Genomic DNA, 19,068 nt, shown 5'->3' with positions numbered 1-19,068 from the left:
TGGAAGGGGGGCTTACTAAGTGGTCTGTACTGTACAGACCACTTAGTAAGCCCCCCTCCCAGTACACTAGTACAGACCCCTCAGTAAGCCACCCCTCCCAGTACAGACCCCTTAGTAAGCCCCCCCTCCCAGTACAGACCCCTTAGTAAGCCCTCCCTCCCAGTACAGACACCCCAGTAAGCCCTCCCACCCAGTACAGACCCCTTAGTAAGCCCCCCTCCCAGTGCAGACCCCTCAGTAAGCCCTCCCACCTAGTACAGGGCTTACTGAGGGGTCTGCACTGGGAGGGGGGCTTACTAAGGGGTCTGTACTGGGTGGAAGGGCTTACTGAGGGGTCTGCACTGGGAGGGGGGGGGCTTACTAAGTGGTCTGTACTGGGAGGGGGGGGCTTACTAAGTGGTCTGTACTAGGTGGGAGGGCTTACTGGGGGGTCTGCACTGGAAGGGGGGCTTACTAAGTGGTCTGTACTGTACAGACCACTTAGTAAGCCCCCCTCCCAGTACACTAGTACAGACCCCCCAGTAAGCCCTCCAACCTAGTACAGACCCCTTAGTAAGCCCCCCTCCCAGTGCAGACCCCTCAGTAAGCCCTCCCACCTAGTACAGACTGTACTAGGTGGGAGGGCTTACTGAGGGGTCTGCACTGGAAGGGGGGCTTACTAAGGGGTCTGTACTAGGCGGGAGGGCTTACTGGGGGGTCTGTACTGGGAGGGGGGCTTACTAAGTGGTCTGTACTGTACAGACCACTTAGTAAGCCCCTCTTCCAGTGCAGACCCCCAGTAAGCCCTCCCACCTAGTACAGACCATTACAAGTTGGTGTAGCGCCGCAAATGTGACATGTGTAAGTAGCTGGGTGATCGGGGGAGGATAGCGAATGTGTGTTGCGGCAGAAGCTGTGGCAGTACAGGGAGTACAGGGGTGCTGGAGACGGTCAGCACTCACCTCTCGTCTCCGACGGAGCCCGGCGGGGGAATTTCACCCGGCCGGCAATGCTTCAAGCGGCGCGGCGGCCGGCCGGGGGCGTGTGACGTCACGCGTTGACGCATTTTCCGCACGTCGATGAGTCGTGGCAGCCCTAATATATATATACATATACACACACACACACACACGAGGTTGAATCTGGTAAATATCAGATTTAGAGGTCAAATTCTTCATTAGAAAAAAAAAAATTTTTGCAGATTTTCAGACAGAACTGTAATATTATGTATGACAAACTCCTTTGTCATAGTCAGGTGGCTTGATCAATGCTACCTGGGCCTGCTGTCACTTATGCTGGCCATACAAAAACAATGTCTTCCTTCTAAAAAATGTTCATTTTAAGAACGATTGTTCGATTTTCTAATCGTAATGGGGTCAGATCGACGTTCATTTTTGACCACAGTGACAGGAAAATTCGAAGGAGCAGAATGGAAAACTTTTTGGTCTAAGGAATTTTCAGACTGTGTATGTGGTTTTTGTTCATTTTAAAACTGAATGTTAAAAGCAAGTGAAATTTTCAAAACGACATTCTTTCATTCAGCGAATGTACAAAGAATTTTCGTATGAATAGTCTCGTCAGAAAATTGATACATGTATGGCCAGCATAAGGCTCCGTTCACACCTATGTAGTGAGTTTTGTGCACGTGATTTTGCTGAAATTTGCTTTTGGCATTTTTTTTGCCTTTTTCCCAATTTGTTGTTGGGCAGATTAAAAATGCACGACATGCTTTTCTGCAGCCTCTCAATTAAAGTCTACAGAACCAAAAAAGTTTTGCTATAAAAAAAGTCCTTGGCTCTTTCCAAAATACGCAGCAGGTAATAAAAAAAAAAAAAAAAAAAAAAAAAAAGCATAGATGTGGACATGTCCCATAGAAAACCATGGTAAATGAACTGTAGTGAGTTTGTGCAAAAAAACACCAATATCGCATAGGTGTGAACCAGGCCTTGAAGACGTTTAGTAGCAGCAGCAGCATGTATTTTTGTATCACCTGTCATAATGGGGTTAAGAAAACTAATGGCACTTTTCCACTGCAAGCACCGACTCGGCTCTACTCGGCCCTGCTTGGCCAGGTTTGCTTTTCCACTGCATGGTACGGTGTTGGAACGGTTCGGGACAGTATAGGTTTGCTTTTCCACTAAAGTAGTACTAAAGTTAAGTGGGTGGGATAACAACGGGGTGGGTGGGATTCTCTGACCAATCAGTGGCTAGTAGTGACTGCAAGCAAAGGATTGTGGGATATGGTACCAGTTATGGTACCTGTTGGAACCACAATCGAGTAGGTATTGTTTTTTCAGAGCCGTACCGTTCGGGTCCATGCAGTGGAAAAGCGCCGCCATACCGTACCGAACCGTTCCTACACTATACCATGCGGTACCAGCAGTGGAAAAGCACAAAAGCGTGCCGAACTGTTCGGTTCCATGCAGTGGAAAAGCGCCATAAAATTAGCCCTTTATAGTACAAAAAGAGCAGATAATCGGTACTATAAGGGGTTTGTTTATACTGTGAAACAGTGAAAGTATTAAAATATAATAATAAACACACCCAGAAGTAGGATATATGGGCATTTTAACTAAGAGTCAGACATGAAGCTATATGAAGGGTGGAAGGAAGATTAAAATCTTTTACATTAAAGTTATATTAAAAGCTGAGACTTTCATGGATATACGCATTTTAAATATAATACACAATACTGGTAAACATTTACTTTAAAATGTAATTGTAATGCCTTATATTCCCTCCACTCTATCAGCCTCCACCTTCTCTGGGTTCAGATGATCATCTTCCCTGCACAGAGTCTGTAACCACTTCCTTACCGCCTCATTGTAAAATGACGGCGGCAAGGTGGCTTTAAGGATCCGGGCGGACGTCATATGACGGCGCCCGGATCTCCCCGCTACTGCGCGCCCCCCGGGGCATGCAGCACTGCGATCAGGGGACATAGCCCATCCCCGATCAAGGTAAACAGCCAATGAAATTTGGCTGTTTACCACGTGATCGGCTGTGTCAATCACAGCCGATCACATGAGCGGCTCCAGCACGAGCCGCTCGTTCCCAGGGGCGCGCAGAGCAGCGATCGGGGACGAGGCTCGTCCCTCGGACAGAGCCAATCCCCGATCTTGGTAAAGAGCCAATAAAATTGGCTTTTTGCCACGTGACCGGCTGTGTTCAATCACAGCCGGTCACAAATGTCAACAGAGAACACGGTAACTAGCTGTCACCCTGTTCTCCTCCTCGCACAGGATCAGTGTGTGAGGAGGAGATTGTGGTAACAGCTAGTTACCAATTACAGTGCACCCCAAAACACACTGATTACGCCCCCCCCCCCCCAATAAAGAGCACCTGTCACTAGCCCATCAGAGTACCCGAGTACCTGTCACCAGCCCATCAGGTACTCTGATGACGGGTACTTTGAGTACCCGTCATCGGAGTACCCGTCACCTACCCATCAGAGTACCTGTCACCTACCCATCAGAGTACCCGAGTACCTTCCACCAGCTCATCAGAGTACCTGACGCCTGAAGTACCCGAGTACTTGCCGCCTGCTCATCAGTACCCATCACTACCTATCACCATTTGTGTGTGTGATTTATGTCCCTAGCCACTTGCCAACCGGCCAATGTATACATACGTCCTCCATTTAAACCAAAATACCGGTGTTATGTCAGCAGATAGCTGCCATAACCCTGGTATTTTTTTAAACGGTGGACGGTTGCCTTTTCCGATAAGGGTGTTCCCAGCGGCGGATTCGCCATGAGATCAGCCTTCCTAGATAGCGGAAGAGGTGCCCCCCCCCCTCCCGCTGCGTTCCGGTCCTTTTCTCCACTTACCGGACCCGCCGGCAGCGGGGAAAACGATCCGGTCCCGGATCCTCACGGACAGGATGTCGAGTGAGTGCAAGCTTGCCCTCGCTCGATTCTATGGTCTTGGAGGACCGGAGCCACGGCAAACATTGCCTAGCAACCGGTTTAAAGGTTCCTTTTTTTTTTTCCATTTTATTTTGGGGGTTTTTTTCTATCTTTTAGTGTACTTGTGAGATCTGAGGACTTTTTGACCCCAGATCTCACAAAAAAAAGAGGTTCTGTCGTAGCTATTTCTAGTACAAGGAATGTTTACATTCCTTGTAATAGAAATAAAAATGGTCTTTTTTTTTTTTTTTAATGGTGTAAAAATAAAAAATAATAAATAAAATAAATCGTAAAAAAAAAAATGTAAGCGCCCTGTCCCCGTTAGCTCACGCGCAGAAGCGAACGCATACGGAAACCCCGTCCACATATGTAAACGGTGTTCAAACCACACGTGAGGTATAGCCGCGATCGTTAGAGCAAGAGCAATAATTTGAGCCCTAGATCTCTAACTCTAAGATGGCAACCTGTAGAAAAGTGTTGCATAGGGGATTTTTAAGTACCAAAGTTTGTCGCCATTCCGTGAGCGTACGCAATTTTGAAGCATGACATGTTGGGTATGTATTTACTCGGTGTAACATTATCTTTCACATTATGGAAAAAATTGGGCTAACTTAACTGGTTTCTTATTTTTTAATTCAAAAAAGTGAATTTTTTACAAAAAAAATTGTGTTTGGAAGACCGCTGCGCAAATATGGTGTGATAAAAAATATTGCAATAATCTCTCATTTTATTCTTTAGGGTCTCTGCTAAAAAAATATATATAATGTTTGAGGGGTTCTAAGTAGTTTTCTAGCAAAAACAACTGATTTTAGCTTGTAAACACCACATGTCAAAAATAGGCCTAGGCAAGTGACTAGGATGCATGATGGTGCTCCTTGGATGTTGGGCCCCTCTATATGGCTAGGCTGTGAAAAAGTCTCACATGTGGTATTGCCATACTCAGGAGTGGCAGAATGTATTTTGGGGTGTCATTTTTGCTGTGTACATGCCATGTGTTAGGAATATCCTATAAATTGACAACTTTGTGTATAAAAAAAATCATTTTTTTCCCACATTTTCCAAAACTTGTGGGAAAAAATGACATGTTCAAACGACCCATAATGCCTCATAGAATATACGTTGGAGTGTTTGCTTTCCAAAATGGGGTTATTTTGTGGACTTTTCCATTGTATTGGTGCTCTAGGGCCTTCAAAAGTGTGATAGGTAGTAAGAAAGTTTTATGTGTATTTATGCTCCTAGAACGCCTAAAGGTGCTACTTGGATGTGGAGTCTCTTTTTGTGGCCAGGCTGTGTAAAAGTCTCACATATCTGGTATCACCATACTCAGGAGGAGTAGCAGAATGTATTTTGGGGTGTCATTTTTGCTGTGTACATGATATGTGTTAGAAATGGCTTATAAATTGACAACTTTGTGAGGAAAAAAAAAAAAAGAACAAACTATTTTTTATAACTTCAAAAAACTCACCATGCCTCTTACTAAATACCTTGCACTGTCTACTTTACAAAAAGGGGTCATTTAGGGGGTATTTGTACTGTCCTGACATTTCAGGGCCTCAAGAAAGGAGATAGGCCGTCAGTACATCCGGTGTGATCAATTTTCAGTAATTGGTACCATAGCTTGTAGACTTAATAACTTTCACACAGACTAAATAATATACACTAATTTGGGTTAATTTTACCAGAGATATGTAGCAGTATAAATTTTGGCCCAAATGTATGAAGAAAAATTAATTTTTTGCAACATTTTTATAACAATCTAAAAAAAAGTTTTTTTTTAATGAAAATTTTTTCTCTTTTTTTGCTTACATCAGGAAAAAAAAAAAACCCCAGTTGTGATCAAATACCACCAAAAGAAAGCTCTATTTGTGTGAAGAAAATGATAAAAATTTTGTTTTGTTACAGAGTAGCATGACTGAGCAATTGTCATTCAAAGTGTGAGCGCTGAAAGCTGAAAATTGGTCTGGGCAGGAAAGGGGTCTAACTGCCCTGTATGGAAGTGGTTAAGGTGAATTTTTTTTTTTTTTTAAACAAACATACTTAACTGCTCTGTGTAATGGTTTTGCACAGAGCAGTCCTGATTCTCCTCTTCTGGGGTCCCCCACTAATGCTTCTCCTACCTTCAAAGTGCCCCTATAGCTAGGTAAAAAAATAGAATTTTTGTGAGAACATAAAATTATTTTCTCTGAGTCCTGACAGTCGCCGCCCACTCATACAATCTGCACGTCTGGGTATTGGCCTTCTCCACAGGAGTAAGCTAGGCAGAAGATTTTGTTAGAATATTCACAAAAACTTTGTAAAGACACACCTACAGGGGGCTGTCCCTATGGTCAATACCCCCAGCTAGCTTCATTCCCAATTCAGTTTAGTAGCTAGCAGTATAGAGATCCACAAACCCCAAAAGAGGGGTGGGGGGTGGCGACTGTCAGAGGACTCGGAAAATAATTTTACAGTAATTTCTTACAAAAATTCTATTTTCTCTTACGTCCTTTGACAGTCGCCGCCCACTCATACAATCTCCCAAAGCAGTGCAGATGTGAGGGGTGGGAAAACGTAACCGTCAAGAAAGGCAATGCAGCACCCAGGTCAGAGAAAAGAACCTTTTCTGAACCAGAAAGGTAAACACCGGGCAACAAGAAAGCTCAACAGGAGCGAAAGCCCAGGAGAACAAAACCAAAAAAGGGAAAACCCCCAACAGGCCAAAACTACCCTGTCTCCCCTAAGGCACTGCCACACGCAAAATTTTGCGGCCAAAAGAGGCATCCGCTGATGTCAAGATATCAAGTTTGTAAAATTTTGTAAATGTATGCACGGGCGACCAGGTCGCCACTTTGCACACCTAAGTCACCGACGCCTGATGGCGGAAGGCCCAAGACGCATTAATCGCTCTGCTAGAGTGCACGTTGACAGGGAAAGGAGGAACCTGATCCCTAATTGAATAGGCCTGCACAATTGTCTGCCAGATCCATTTGGAAATGGTTGCCGCAGACGCAGCCGTACCCTTCCGAGGTCCCTCAGGAAGGACAAAAAGACAATCTGACTTTCTGAAGGATTCAGTAGACCGGTAAACCCTGATCCCCCGTACCACATCCAAGGAATGCAAGGCAAACTCCTTAGGATGCTTAGGCTTCGCACACAGCGAAAGTAAGACAATGTCCTCGTTGAGATGGAAATCCGAAACCACTTTCAGAAGAAAGGACTGATGAGGTCGCAAGACCACCTTATACCTATGAACAACCAGATAGGGGGAGCGGCAAGACAGGGCCGCCAACTCCGACACTGCGAGCAGATGTGATCGCCACCAAAAAGGCAACTTTCCGTGACAGCACCGGCAGAGGAATCTCCCGGATGTTCTCAAAGGGAGGACGTTGCAAAACGGACCGAGCCAAATTCAGGTCCAAAAGGAGGCAAGGGTGCCCTCCTAGGGGGAGCCAGATGACGCACCCCTTGAATGAAGGTGCGGGATCAAGGAATTCGACGCCAAAGGGTGCTGAAAAAGAATGGCCAGCGCAGACAACTGGCCCTTAATAGTGGTCAGCGAAAGACGCTGCTCCACACCAGTTTGCAGGAAAGCCAACACTCTCGCCACCGAAAAGGAGCGTGGATGGAACCCCTGCAACTCGCACCAGGCGAAATAAGCCTTCCAGGTACGATAATGAATCTTACCTGAGGAGGCCTTCCTGGCCTTGAGCAAGGTAGGAATGACCGCCGACGAGAGACCTCTGTCTCTCAAGACCTGGCTTTCAACAGCCATGCCGTCGAAGCCAGCGACTGTAAAGCAGGATGTAAGATCGACCCTTGAGACAGAAGATCGTCTCTTCGCGAAAGCCACCAGGGAGGCTCGACGACCAGTTGCATGATGTCCGCATACCAAGACCAATGCGGCCAGTCTGGGGCCACCAGAATCACTAACCTCGGTTCCGAGACCAACCTGTGGAGGAATCTAGACAACAACTGAATCGGGGGAAAGGCATAAATCAGCCGATACCGATTCCAAGGCGCGTCCGCCAGAGGGTTGCGCGTTCGTGCCACGAACCTTCCCACCTTGTTGTTGAGAGGAGACGCGAACAGATCCACGTCCAGGGATCCCCACCGCGCACACAGCATCTGAAACATCTCCGGGTGGAGGGACCATTCCCCTTGGTCCAGGGTCTGGCAACACAGATTGTCCGCCTGCCAGTTCTCCACACCTGGAATGTGAACTGCCAAAATCGCCGGGACCAGCGTCTCGGCCCAGGACAGAATCTCGGCCACTTCCTTGGCCGACCGGGCACTCCTGGTGCCCCCTTGGTGATTGATGTAAGCCACCGCAGTTGCATTGTCTGTCTGCACACGCACTGGGCCACCCCGAAGACGATCAGACCAACAGAGCAAACAGAGCCTGATTGCCCGCAGTTCCAAGACATTTATTGGCAGGGAGGATTCCCCCTCCGACCAAGTGCCCTGGGCAGACAACTTGCCCAGAACTCCACCCCAATCCGACAGGCTGGCGTCCGTGGTGACCACAGTCCATAGCAACGGACGAAAGCACTTGCCTTCCTTCAGAGCCGGAGACTGGAGCCACCACAGGAGATCCGATCTGACTTGGGGGCTCAAAGCAATCCTCCTTTCCAAGGACTGAGGATGCCTGTCCCACCGGACCAGAATCTCCACTTGAACAGATCTCGTGTGAAACTGTGCAAATGGGATCGCCTCGAAAGCCGACACCATCAAGCCCAGGGACCGCATGCAGGTCCGAAGCGAGGAGAACTTGTTGTCCCTGAGGGATCTGACCTCGTCCTGCAGGATCCGGAGCTTGTCCTCCGGAAGAAAGACCTTTGCCTGGGCGGAGTCCAGAATCATCCCCAGGTAGGGAGGCGAACCGAAGGGGACAAAGTCGACTTCTGAAAAGTGATGGTCCACCCGAACTCCTGGAGCGTCTGAACTGTGATCGACAGATCGCGCAACAGAGTGGCACTGGAGCTCGACCTAAATAGGAGATCGTCCAGGTAACCGAGGATGGCAATCCCCTGCAACCGCAACAAAGCTAGAACAGGAGCCAAAACTTTGGTAAAAACCCTTGGAGCCGAAGCGAGGCCGAAAGGAAACGCCACAAAATGATAGTGCTCCTCCGCTAATCGGAGGTACCTCTGATGACCCTCGTAAATAGGCATGTGTAGATACACATCCTTGAGGTGGATGGAAGCCAGGGAATCCCCTGGACTCAGGGATGCCACCACCGACCGGAGGGACTCCATTCGGAAATTCTGAACCCGCACAAAGCGGTTTAGAAACTTCAAGTGCAGAATCGGACGCACCTTGCCCTCCTTTCTGGGCACGGTGAACAGATTCGAGTGACTGAATAGCGCAGACGTCCCCCCACCCCTGAAACGGGTGAGGGCGCCCCTTCAGGTCGAAGTGGACTGAGCCGCTGTGCCAGTGTGGGCGGCTTTTGACTTGCCCGCCCAAGGCATCTTCTGGCCACTAAAGGCCTTGAAGGACTTACCTTTGTCTTGTGCCTTGAAGGCACAAAAGGACCCCTGGTTAGGTTAAAAAGGAGGGACCCCGCTTGCCGCAGAATTATTTTCCTCTGGACACCTGAGGCAACAGAGTGCTTTTGCCCCCAGTGATCCCCTTGACCAGTTCATCCAGAGGGTCCCCAAAAGACGACTCCCCGCATAAGGGATGTCAGACACTCTCCTTGGAAGATTGGTCGGCCGACCAGCTTTTAACCAAACAATGCAACGAATCACAACTGCAACCGCTGAAACTCGTGCGACTAAAGGGGCCTCATCTAAGGCTGCGTCACACAGGTATAAAACAGCCTGACCCATTTGGTCCACCATCTCCAGAGCAGCAGGAGAGGCGGAGTCAGCAATCAGTGCGCTTAAGCGCCTTGGCCCACTCCACAACAGCCTGAGAGACCATTACCGAAGCGAACACGGGTTTCAGCAAGGAACCCGCTAACAGATAGATGTGGCTGGAAAGTTTCCACCTGCCTATCCGCTGGGTCTTTAAACACCGGAGAATCCTCCGCGGGCATTAAAGTGGCCTTATTTAACCTGGACACAGTGTGGTCCACCTTAGGAGCCGCAGTCCAGCGAGAATCCACCGGATCCGCAAAGGGATAACGGTACTGAAATCTCTTTGGCACCACAAAATTAAGTTTCAAATGACGCCATTGTTCATTCATGGTTTCGTGAAACTCTGCGGGACAAGGAAAAACCTGACCCGATTTTTGGGCTTTGCGGGTCCCAAAGGAAGACCGCTTACCCAACAGGTGGGGCTCATCATCCAAATTTAAAGTGTCTTTAACAGAGCCAATAAGCGTGGACACCGCAGCGTGGTCCAGTGCTGACCGGGAGAAGGAATCCTCCTCCACATCTGACAGAGGACTGAGACCCCTCAGGGGGTACGCTGTCCATGGCAACCAAATCTGGCTCTGAATCAGAAGACAGAGGGCATAGGCCTTTTCTTAGAAGCCCGGTCAGACATCAACAAATCCACTTTTGACACTCAAGTCACAAGTGCAGCAGTAAGTGAGACTATAGCAGAGGATTCAGGAGTACCTGAACCCTCTACCAGATCTGGGGGGAATTTGCTATCCTGGGACTCCATAATAGCAATCTCAATTTAAATGACGATGGCCCTTTAAATTGGCGATTACCGCGGTCCCCAACGCAAATGGAGAGCAAGTCCTGTGCTACAGGAAACTGCAAAAAAAATGAATGCTAGCAGGAATGCAGGCCAGGAAATCATCACATGCCTGACGAAGGGGTCCTGTGCGACTCTGAAACGTTGCACCATTTTTTGATGTGATCGTAACTTCAATAAATTTTGGACTGCTTTTGCAAGAGCCTTGGTGTGCTGGCGAATATGTATTTGCTTGTATCTAATCCAGTTGCCAACTGGTGATCGCTTCAGCACCCAACACATAAGAGCCTACAAACCAGAAAGGTGTGCGATAGGAATATGTACTATATGTATTTGCCTGTGCTACAGGAAACTGCACAAAAAATGAATGCTAGCAGGAATGCAGGCCAGGAAACACAATAAAAAACCCCCATAGTGTGCTATACTTGCCACACTGCTGAATCGATCTGAAGGTGAAGAAAGAGGAAGTGACGTCACGCTTCTAGAGGCAGACAGCCCTGAGCCACAAAAAAATGGATGCCAATACAAGTCTATGGGAAAATGGCCGCTGTCCACATAAGGACATTTTGCCCACACTAAAGATGGCGCCCGATTGGCACCAACAGCATAGTAGAAAATTGCTGCTGTCCTCACTATGAGGCCAAACAGCCTGCCCACACCTAAAATGGCGGCCGCTCGATTTCGCACCGATTGCGGCCCCCACACACCATGTACTGTTCCCCAAATAGTTGCACAAGGACCTCAGGGACATAGGAGACCCCCGCAACCCCCTATACAGCGGTGGAACTGCCACAGCGCCCCCGCAGGGACCAGGAAGGACACACCGGGACCACACCTACAGACATGAGGGGGGACATTACAGAACCCATACCGAACTGCCATCCCCATAAAACAGAGGGCCCACATACACACCCCAACAGACAATGCCAGAGACAGAGGGGTAGCATGGTACTCACCGGTCCCGCGAAAACGTGGGTACCGCTCGGTGACAGGAAGCTTCCCACTCCGAGTGGTGGTGCCATCAGCCGAAGGGGACGCTAGCAACACGTGGGCGTACCGCAGTTGAGACATCCAGGCAAAGATAGCAACTTTGCAGGCTCGACCCTGAGGTCAGGGACATAGTCGTTTACGAGGCCTGGGCGTACCAATAACCTGCTAACGCTCGATGGCAGGCTGGGATTCCATAAGGCTCTAGAATAACCAGTGTGATTCCCAGCTCCGCAAACACTGTAGTCTTCCGAAGTCCGACTAAGCGCAGGAACAAATAAAAAGCCATCTTTTAAAAGAAAAAATACTTTTCTAGAGAGAAAAAAGAAAAAGAAAAAAGGCTGAGACCGCAGCCCCAGCCAGGGAAAAGCCAGCCTACTCCAAAGCTAGGCAGCAGCAAACTGAATTGGGAATGAAGCTAGCTGGGGGTATTGACCATAGGGACAGCCCCCTGTAGTTGTGTCTATACAAAGTTTTTGTGAATATTCTAACAAAATCTTCTGCCTAGCTTACTCCTGTGGAGAAGGCCAATACCCAGACGTGCAGATTGTATGAGTGGGCGACGACTGTCAGAGGACGCAAGAGAAAAACTTCAGCCTTTAGAACCACTCACTTCCTGCTCAGGACTACATTGTCCCATGAGGCATTGCTCCTCAGGCACTTACTGGCATGTATGGATGGTGTACTGAGCTGTATGTGTGCTGCACTGTATTTCCCGATATGTAAACAAATAATGCATTCTGTATGCAGGCCAACTAATCAGCTGACCAATTGACAAAAATAATTCATGTTAGATCTTTCTGTAGGCTAAGGGCTCATGCCCCCGGGTGCAGTATCTCGTACGGCTTAAACGCTTTTTGTGCCCAGGAGTTCCGGGTACAATATTTAGCTGCCAACAGACACAAATGGTCGCAGGCAGCTTTACAGCGATATGCGCCACTATTTGTTTAAAGCAGCGCACGCGCATAGAGGAACTTTCCCACTAACCGGGGCATGATTATATCAATCCCACAAATGTGCATGTGTGTTGCTATGGTTATTTTTTTTAAAGCATATATATAGCATTAAGACTCTGCACTGTTTTACAAGCTAGGCTTTCCCTATTGATATGCAAGTGAACTTGGACTGGTTTGTGATGCTCAGCACAGGAAATGATGTAGGCAGGAAGTAGATGAGAAGGGAAAGGACTTGAACAACCATGTGTTTGAAGACAAAAAGCCAATCTTTGTATGACTTCAGAGAAAAACAGAATTTTGGAAAGAGATCCTGAACCCTGGAAGATGACCCCATCATAAAGAAAGACAAAGGTCAAGTCAACTGTTTAGTGTATGCCTATCACATACATTGTACATGCTTATTTGCTAGAAAGCATAATTAGCTTGTGCATGTTGTAGGCATATTTTGTAATACCTTGTATGCTATGAATGTTTTTTTCCTGCCGTTGTATGTGCAGCCTGTTTAGTAAAGCCAACATTAATAGACTACAGAGGTATTTTTTTTTAATCACATCAATGACTTATTTCAAAGACACAAAGCAAAACAGCATTGGAGTCACATCATCATTGCAAAGAGCAGTGTTGTAATACGCTGTGCGGTTTGGCGTACACTGCCACAAGCAGGCAGGGAGAATCATTTATAACCAACGCGACCACTAGGGTCTTCTCTATACATAAAAAACCCTACGTGTTCGCAGTTTTTAAATTTGAGTTAAATTCTGCTTTAAATAGAAGAGGGAAAATTGAAAAAGAAGAATTGAACTTTGAGATTTTACAGGAACACATGCAACATATATATATGGTTTAAGGGCTTGGGTTTTAAAACACTTCAAGTTATTGTAAATCTTGGGGTTTTTTTTTGCTAATAAAATAACAAACCTGTTATACTTGCCTCCTTTGTGCAGTGGTTTTGCACAGAGCAGCTCAGATCCTCTTATTCTCTGGTCCCTCTTTGGTGCTCCTGGCTCCTCCCTCCTGTTTAGTGCCCCCACAGCAAGCAGCCTGCTATGGGGGCACCCAAGCCAAGCAGCAGCTCCGTGTATCGATTCAGACACAAAGCGGCCATTCGGCCCCACCCCCCCCCTCTCTCCTTATTAGCTTAGTTTGACAGCAGTGGGAGCCAATGGCGCCGCTGAGTCGCAGCCAATCAAGAGAGAGTTCCTGGATGGCTGAGGCATTTCATGGACACTGCTGGATAGAGACGGGGCTCATGTATCATACGCACAGAAGGCATAGATGCATTATTATAAAAAACCTTGTGACCTTACATCCCTTTTAGGCCCCTTTCACTTTCGCGCTGTTGATCCCCGCTGAGCAGGTGGCTGACAAGTTTGTCTCCACTCACTGTGCAGCGACGGACCCGTCAAAGTCCCGCTCTCCTCAATGGGGAGAGCGCATGATAACGGACAGCCTGTCCATTTTCATCGGATCCGACCCCCTGGACACGTGGCAAATTTATCCGTCTGTTTTTAGCGGATTTGTTTGGGATGGATGCCAGGCAGGTGTCAGCGGATATAGAAGTAAATGGGTGGCCCGATTGGATCCGCCTGAAAGGCAGACCTGATCAGTCCGATTGTGTGAAAGGGGCCTAAATACTCAAGGGCAATGTTCCCTCTAATTTTTTACTGTGCTGAGCAAATAAAAAAAATTTCTGAGCGCAAACCTTTAGACTGAGCAATTTCATCAAAAATCGTATATTGTCACAAAAAGTGCATGTTGCCATTAACATGCACTTTTTGTGACAATATACGATTTTTGATGAAATTGCTCAGTCTACGATGGCTCTAAAAATTTGCATCTCAACCGCATCTAAAGTTGCAGCACTAGCTGTAAGCTGAATTATGGCAAGAAAATCCTAAACGTTATCCCCCGCATGCCGATGATGCAGCATATAGCACTCGTTTTGTCTAGGGGAGGATCTAAAACCTCTCCCTTTTACCTTTCTCCTTCTATCCTCTTTGCTTCCACCAGGAACTGCTGTGCAAGAGGGTACAGTAAGCTTTTTCAATCACATATCATCCCTGTGACAAATCAGAAATAATATCTTCTGCATCAGCTGGGGAGAATACAGCATTTAGGATTTTTTAGCTGCCCAGAGTTAGGCTTTATCTTTTCCTTTTTTTAAATACTAGCTTTCTGGCTGCTCTAATGATCCTCTTATTTCAGTACTCAATCACTTACCTGGAACATGTATGCACATAAGGACTTCTGACTTTTTTTTATTTTATTTTAATTTTATTTTCTTAAACTAATTGCCATCTGGGGCAACCTTTTATATTTTCATACACATGTTAAAATCAGCATTTGTTGCTAGAAAATTACTTAAAACAACCAAACATTCTATATTTTCTGTAAGCAAAGCCCCTGGAGAATACAATGGTGGCTGTTTAAAATTTTAATCAAAATAGTCGCACAGCCATTTATCAAATGCAAAATTCCAGTAAAAAAACCCCTGGAGACCACCATCATTAAGTGTATCCATTAGATTACATACACAGTGTTAGATTCAGAGGCCTCCACTGTAAGTTCCCAGAGACCAGCATCTTTAGGATGTATCATTTGTTCCTGAAGACCAGACACTAGGATAAGATACCATGATTCAATGATACAGCCAAATAGTGATCTCAAGATTCTAAAGGTTAAGGCCTATCAGTGGTGGTCATCTGGGTACTAATAGTAAAGCCTAGTGGTGGTGGTCTCAGGGAACATACCTGATGATTTTGGATCCCGATTCCTCCACATGTCCTGTCCCCTTTCCCCACCATTAAAAAAAATTGAGACAAAGAAAAGAGTAGACTTTTATTGAAGTTTCTTGAATTTTTCCATTACTATCGTGGAGTTATTTGTACGGATGGCTTAATGCAACTAGAAGCATTCACCACCACAATAGACAGATATGAGTACAGAGTCACTGCACACACAGACAGGATCTGGGAACGGTCACAGGAGAGGAAAGAAGTGAATACGCCTAGTATGCAGCGTTCCCCCCGCGCACTTACCTCACGGTCGGACGGTCACTCTTGTCCCCGGCTTCCCGCGTCTCAGTCCTCCCGAGTCCCGGCGCCTCCTCCTCGGCCAATGGCATGAAGTTGGCCTTTCGGCCAATCAGGAAGCGGGAGGACCCGCTCCCTGATTGGTCAGGAGGAGGATCCGTGTGACAATAGCGAATTTTCATTCGCTATTGTCCCACAATGGGCGTGCTCTCGGGGCGCACGCTCTGCTCTCTGGCCGGCACGTCTGCGGCTGCGCGGTCTAAATAGGTGCTTGCGCGGGACCGTCATTTACACTGCGCGTCCGCGCACCTTAAAGGGAACATTGCTCAAGGGGTCTTTTTAGGTTTACCACAACTTCACCCAAGATTCACACAACTTTTTTTCAATAATGAGTATGTGTTGTTGCGCCTAATGCCCTTAGATTATACCTATAAGTTAGAGCGGGATATCCCATACCAATTTTTTTTTGTCATTCCAATTTTTTTTTTTTTGATTTGAAACTTAACAGTCTTTGGTTAAAGCTATGTGATGTCTTGGTAGGAAAAAAAAAAAAAAAAATACAAGAGATCACCAAGTATAATGCATACATAACAGATGTGCACTAGCACAATTTTCTAATTATTTACATGACCGTAGGCTTTCAGTTTATTGCACTGGAGTCTCAGCCCATGAAAATGTGACGTGTATATTTTCATTAATTTTCACATACAAACATTTATCACATAATAAAAAACAAAAACAAACTTTTAACCTCAATGCAACTTCTTAAAAGCAACCTATAATATTAAACTTCGTAGAATATATTAGACAAACATTGGTAGAACTCTTAACCCTTAAAGTGGTAGTTAACTCATACTGACTAATTTCCACCATATCAAGTTTTAATAAGAACTTAACTGATCTCTGCATGTGAAATCTTTCCATCGTCTTTCTTTTGCATGTAATCCATTACAGTTCCAAGATACAGCGAGACTTCATTTCTATGCTCAAGCTCCAGCTAAACCCTATGTGACTCACATCACAGGGGGCGTAAACAAAGCTTACACAGCACTGAACACATAGGAGAGCACATGTGCAAGATTAGAGACCAGGACAAGAAGAAAGGGCAGAGTACAGAGCTACTCAGAAGCAAAAAAGAGTTGACTGAATATGGCGGCTGCACCCGTAAAGGAAGATATAAAACAACACTTTAAAAAGAATGGGAAACATGCAAAGGTGCTTAAAAGTAATGCCAACTGTTTTAAAAAGCTCCACTGTACTTCATTATTTAAAAAGGAGCTGTGGAGGGTCTGAGTTTACTACCGCTTTAAAGCTCATGTATCAAGCAATTTTAGAATACAGTATAGAATACAGTATAGGATTTTAGAATACAGTATAGGATACAGAACTATTTACAGTCTAGGGATGCACCGATCCGATATTAGGATCAGATACCAGCACCGATACTGCCAAAATAGCTAGATCAGGGGAATCTGTAAAATTAACCGATCCACGGGCCGATAAGGTTTTGCTGAGTCCCAGCTCAGCCGGCCCTTACTTGCACGGAGCCGCTACTTCCTGTATAGGTCCGGCTCACAGGCGGAGTGATATCAGATGCACTCAGCCTGTGAATGGAGGAGCCCCACACATGAAGCAGTGACTTTGCTCTGTACTGCAGCCGCGTGCATATTGGTATCGGGACTAGAAAAGTCAGATCGGTGCACCCTATTACAGACAGCAGGTTATGTGCAGGCTACCCTCAGGTGTTAGGGCAGGTGCTAGGGACCTGCTCATAACTCCACCCAAACAAGCAAACGGAGAGAGTCCTGTGTCCTGTAGTTACCCCAAATAATTGACAAAATTGCCTTTATATTTATTGCATAGCACTGGACTTGTTTTTAAAGACAATGGGTAGACCCCAAGAAATAAACTGAGGGGTGAGCAACAACACAGCAAAACGCCAACTATTCCACGAAAACACGGGTAAAAACCTAACAACCATACACATGAAATTTTAAAGTGGTTGTAAAGTCAGAAGGTTTTTTTTTTTTTTTTTTTTTAAATCCTTATGCATTCTATGCATTCAATTAAAAACCCCTTCTGTATGCAGCAGCCCCCCTCAGTCCCCCTAACACTAGCCTGAGCCCCTTCCCGATCCAGAGATGTCCACAAGTGCCTCGGCTGTCCGGGACTTCCTCCTGATGGCTAAGACACAGCAGCGGTGCCACTGGCTTCCGTTGCTGTCATTTAAAGTCAGTCAATGGGGGGGGGGGGCTGAACTGCAGCTCAATGTCTGAATGGATACACGCTGCTTGCTGGGGGGGGCACTCAGCTGGAGGGAGGGGCCAGGAGCACTGAAGAAGAACCCGAGAAGAGGAGGATCCGGGCTGCTCGGTGCAAAACCACTACACAGAGCAGGTAAGTATAACATGAAATGTTTTATTATTTTCAAAGAAAAAAAAATGGCTGAAGCGCTCATCAACTGAGGCCTGAAAGTGCATGAACAGAGGACCAGGGAGAGGAGCAGGTAAATATCCCAAAGCAGCACTGTAGCTTGAATTGGGGGGGGGGGGGGGGAGTTATATGAGCAACTCCTTGAACAAAAGTCTTTATTATAAAGCAAGAGGTTTCTGGGGGAGGAAAAAAAAAAACATATGGCAGATACCTGTCCCTTAAGGGTACTCAGGGCCAAGCCGTGATTATTATTATACAGGATTTATATAGCGCCAACAGTTTGCGCAGCGCTTTACCATGTGGGGGAATACATACAGTTACAGTACAATTCAGGAGGAATCAGAGGGCCCTGCTCGTTAGAGCTTACAATCTAGAAGGAATCAGAGGGCCCAGTGATCAAGACCAGATTGAAGAAGGCCATGACAGTATTGTCTGGGATTCAGAGGTCTGTCCTCGCAACAGGTTAAGTAATGCCTTCCATGTGCGATAATTTTGTTGAAGGTGGCTTTTCCTCGCTCTGAATAAGGTGGTAATAACCAAATCATTTACAACTCTATATCCCTTTAGGACCTCCGTTCAAGCCAGTGACTGAGAAGCAGAATTAAAAAGTACATCTGGCCCAATGGAAAAGGCCATAGCTTGTCCGCCAGGAATCTGAGCAGGTCTGTGTACCACATCCTTCTGGCAAATTTAACATGGAGGATAACCAGAACCCTTCCTGCTTGTATCATACGCAGCAGTCAAGGGGGGATCTTTATTCGAGGAAACATAGATCTGCCTGAATAGAGTCCAATTAAACACCAGGACATTTACTGCGAAGGCTTGAGGATCCCTAGTCTAGGTTACAAATCTGTTCAACTTGTTAGTAAATCTGGCGTCCCCAACCATTCACAGATTTTCAAAGATCTCGGGGTATAGAGACCATTCCCAAGGTCCATGCATAGGCAGTTTATAAAGTCTGCTTGCCGTATGTCCACACCAGGGATGTGGGTGGCAGAGAGCTGGAATGTGAATTTCCACCCAGGAGAGAATCAACTTAATTTCTCTCTGGGTAGTTTAACCTTGACGCCCCCTGCAGACCACTGCTGTGATATTGTCAAAATGCACCCTGACTGGGTGACCTTCCAGAAATACTTTATTCCT

General features: G+C 46.5%; 1 protein-coding gene across 4 annotated transcripts in view; it reads right to left on the bottom strand.

The window, feature by feature from the left end:
• The window catches only part of USP9X (ubiquitin specific peptidase 9 X-linked), a 593,271-nt gene that overhangs the window by 416,513 nt on the left and 157,690 nt on the right, over positions 1 to 19,068 (bottom strand). The gene's annotated exons all lie outside the window — the stretch shown is intronic.

Source organism: Pelophylax lessonae (genome assembly GCF_965119305.1).
Source record: "Pelophylax lessonae genome assembly, chromosome: 2".
Taxonomy (NCBI): domain Eukaryota; kingdom Metazoa; phylum Chordata; class Amphibia; order Anura; family Ranidae; genus Pelophylax; species Pelophylax lessonae.
Note: the sequence above shows the minus strand (reverse complement) of the source record. Positions and strands in the feature narration are given on the sequence as shown.